The sequence below is a fragment of the Humulus lupulus genome, chromosome 9 (genome assembly GCF_963169125.1).
Source record: "Humulus lupulus chromosome 9, drHumLupu1.1, whole genome shotgun sequence".
Lineage (NCBI taxonomy): Eukaryota > Viridiplantae > Streptophyta > Magnoliopsida > Rosales > Cannabaceae > Humulus > Humulus lupulus.
In genome coordinates, this window is record NC_084801.1 from 118,272,096 (window position 1) to 118,276,328 (window position 4,233).

General features: G+C 37.6%; 1 non-coding gene across 1 annotated transcript; it reads left to right on the forward strand.

Moving 5' to 3' along the window:
* The first annotated feature begins 3,204 nt into the window (after nucleotides 1-3,204).
* On the forward strand, nucleotides 3,205-3,311 carry LOC133802696 (small nucleolar RNA R71). The gene has a single exon (XR_009877441.1). It is a non-coding gene; the product is annotated as a small nucleolar RNA R71 (small nucleolar RNA).
* Nucleotides 3,312-4,233: the final 922 nt, after the last annotated feature.

The following is a 4,233-nucleotide window of genomic DNA, read 5'->3' on the forward strand; positions in this document are numbered from 1 at the left end:
AAATAGATAGAGGCATGAGATTGATACTTGCTCCAAGATCACAAAGAGCATGTTTGCATTCAAATTTCCCTATAGTACAGGAGACAGTAAAACTCCCCAGATCTTGAAGCTTTTGTGGAAGCTTCCTTTGGAGAATTGCACTACACTCCTCAGTAAGTGCCACTGTCTCAAAGTCTTCCAACCTTCGTTTCTTCGATAAAATCTCTTTCATGAATTTCACATAACTTGGCATTTTCTCCAAAGCCTCAACAAATGGGATGTTAATGTGAAGCTTTTTAGACACCTCAAGAAACTTTGAGAATCGTTTGTCAAGCGAATTCTTCCGGAGTCGTTGTGGATACGGGATTTTGACAGTAGAATCAACAACTACCGGTTGAATCTTCTCCTTGGTTGCAAGGCCTTCAGTAACATTTTCCTCCACTTAGGGCTCAACTTTTTCACAACTCTCATTTTCTTCTGCCTTTTTTTCTTGAGTCCCCTTTAGAGAAAGACCCTCAATTTATTTCCCGCTCCTCAAGGTGATAGCTTGACACTGCTCCTTAGGATTTACCACAGTATTGCTAGGAAAAATCCCTTTAGGCCTAGTATTCAACATATTGGCCAACTGCCCCACATGCATCTCCAAATTTTTTATGGAGGATCTAGTCTCAGTCATAAAATGAGTTTGAGTGTTGGTGAGAGTCAATAGGGCAGCCTGCAATTCATTAGGTTGTTCTATAGGAGCTTGTGGCCTAGGTTGGTGAGAGGTTGATGCTTGTGGTGGAGCTTGAGTCATAGGTCGCTGATTCTGTGGTTGAAATGGTTGTTTTTGGTCTTGATTATTTCTCGAAGAAAAGTTAGGATGGTTTCTCCACCCCAGATTATACGAGTTGGAGTAGGGGTTGTTGTAGGGCCTCTGAAAATTATCCACTGCCTGGACTTGAGCTTGATCTAATGGGACATTGTTGGGATCTAAAGCAGCTTGGCACTGGTCAAAAGGATAAGGCCCCCCACACAATTCACACATTACTTAGGCTTGCACAACCTGGGCAGACAAGGTATTTTGTTGCAACTGCTTAGTTAGAAACGCAACTTAAGCAGTTAAGGCTGTGATTGCATCTAGTTCATGAACCCCTACAACCTGCTCGTTCACTTGGCCATTGGTAATTATTAGTGGCCATTTCCTCTAAGAGTGTAATGACCCACTACTCTAGACTATTTGGACCATTAACGAAACTATACATAAAACTTACATTTTTACGAAAATACCATAATTTATTGAGTAACTTGCAAAATAAGAGTTATTTACAAATAAACAGAATACTAAGAAGGATTATGGGATCCCATTGTTTTTAAAAACAAAAGATGATTTAAAATAGAAGACATTACATAATTGGTGCGGAAAATACACATAAAATCATAAAAACATAAAATGAGACTACATCCTCGAATCGAATAACGCTCGGCCCCTTGACTCCATTCACCATCGATACACATCCTCTAAGCGTCACGAATCTTACCGCCTCTAAAGCTTATTTTCCTGCACATAAAACAGAAAGGAATGAGCCTAATGCCCAGCAAGGAAAATCTAACACATAGTCATACACATAATTTCATAAGAAACATAAAAAACTTAACATAATACATATAACATACAATTATTATAATGGCCATTATTACTTGGGGTCCCATAGACTAAACAAGCATATGCCCATGGAATTAGTGGGGTCCTACTAACTAAGTAGGTCATATGCCCATAACCCATTTGGGGTCTTGTTAGCCATATGGGTCATATGCCCAAGCCTACAAACATACATACATATCATAACACATTTAATAACATAAAACATATAGATAACATAAGCACATAACATATTGATTCTAGCCTATTTTCCTTACCAAAGTTACCGGGATATGTGGACTGAGTTGGGACGTTTTGGAACACTCCTAAAACCATAAGAAAGAGTGAGTCTAAAGAAAGGAGATGAAATGAAAGAGATGGAACGACTAAACCATTTGAGAAACATGCTTACCGACTTATATGCTTAAGAACTTGGATTCCCTAACCAAAATAAGAATGAGGTTAGGGGACTGAGTAGAAGGTTTTGAGAAAGGAAATAACATGAAATAAATGAAATAGAGTTTCGGGTTTACCTCAAAGATTTGCAAGATCAATCTAACCTCCACCGAAATACTATAGAACTCCCTTCCCAAAGTGTTTGATAAGCTTATGATGTTTAAGCTTATAGTTTTTCCCCAAACCAGGTGTTTACACTCTCACACTCACTTAACACTAGCAGCTTCTGAACTTAGAGCAAATGGTGAATAATGGCTGGGTACTAGGTCCTATTTATAGAGTTTGGGAATGAAAATATCTTGATTTTACTTGAATAAAAATATTGGCTTTTTAGGTGAAAATCATTTGAATAATCGTTCAGCAGAGGCTGAAGACTCGTTCAAAAGATGCTGGACTGTTGAAGGAGTTTGAATGGCTGAAAGGAAATGAATTCAAAAGAGTTTGAATTTATGCTGAAGGAGGCGATATATCGCCCCCTGTAGGCGATATATCGCCTGGGCAAGTATGCCCGAGGCGACCATGCATCGTCTCGTGTTTTCCGTATCTACGTGCTGCGATATATCGCCCCCTATAGCTGCGATATATCAGCACACGCTGAATATTTAAACACGAAATTGCACATTTTTAGCTAAGTTTGAATGGAGTAAACAACCTTGACTAAGCCTTTAACGTATTCAAAGTTTCTGACTGACCCTATATCATTCAAACTTTACCCTTATTTAATTTAATCCTCCAAAATACTTAATCCTTAATTACCATTCATAACATGTGCTTAAAATCCTATTGGTTGATGTCTAAACCTTATAATATAATAAATATAATCCTTAATATCAGTCACATTAATCAAACCTTAGTTTATACTTAATATTCTTAAACTATAGATTAAACTTAGAAAATCTATAAGTACTACTACGAGTGTCCAAATAATTCCCGGTCTGAACCAAAAATCCATGGTAACAAAGATAACACTAAACATACTATAATACTACTAAACAATTAGCTAAGTAAAGTTCTTGGACTCTACAAAGAGTTCATAAGCTTCATTAGCACTTTTGCTCATAAACGCTCCTCTTGCTGTTGCATCAATGATTGTGTGAGTGGTACCGCACAAACCATTGTAAAAGTTGTGAACCAACATCCACTTGTCAATACCGTGGTGGGGGCTTTTTTTGATCAAGTCCTTAAATCTCTCCCAAGCATCATATAAACATTCTCCCTTAAGTTGAGAGAAGTTATTGATCTCCCCTCTCAGTTTAGCAGCCTTAGCAGGTGGAAAGAACTTCGCTAAAAATTTCTGAGCTAGAGCATCCCAAGTGGTGATAGTATTGGCCTCAAGTGAATTCAGCCAACTTTTTGCTCGCTCCCATAGTGAGAATGGGAACAAGCGCAATCTAATGGCATCATCACTCACCCCATTCATCTTGAAGGTGGCACACAACTTCAGGAAATTGGCTATGTGCATATTGGGGTCTTCATTGGGGAGGCCACCAAATTGAACTGCAGTTTGGACCATCTACAAGATAGCAGGCTTGATCTCAAAATTGTTTGCCTCTACTGCTGGTGGACTGATGCATGAGTGTACCCCTGTGACAGTAGGGAGTACGTAGTCCCGTAGAGCTCTTTGACCAGCAGGATTATGATTTTGTGGTGCTCCCCTACTCATGTTTTCCACATTGTTGTTATTAATATCTGTTGTAACAACAATGGAACTTTCAGCCCTCTTGTTTCTTCTGTTTCACTTGCACTCTTTCTCAATCTCAAGATTAATTGGAACTGGACTGTCAACTCCCCTTCTGCTACGCATATAAGGAAAGTACCTGAGATAAAGAACAACCGCAGCCAAATAAATTAGAAATTATTTAAAGGACAGCCAAATTAGAAATAAAATTAACTATTTTAATATTGATAATTTTTAAGTCCCCGGCAACAGTGCCAAAAACTTGTTGCGAATTTTATAGCTACGCAAGTATATGTAATCACAATTTGTAATAAATCTCGATAAGAACGAGTATCGTCCCACGAAGACTGATTTATCAATTACCAAATAATTAATTTCTAGTTTCTATTTGGCTAATGAAAACTGGATTTGTGAAATTTGAAAATAAGAAAATAGAAATAAATGAAAATTACAGAAATAAATGAAAATTTCATAAATAAATGAAAATTGCAGAAATCAA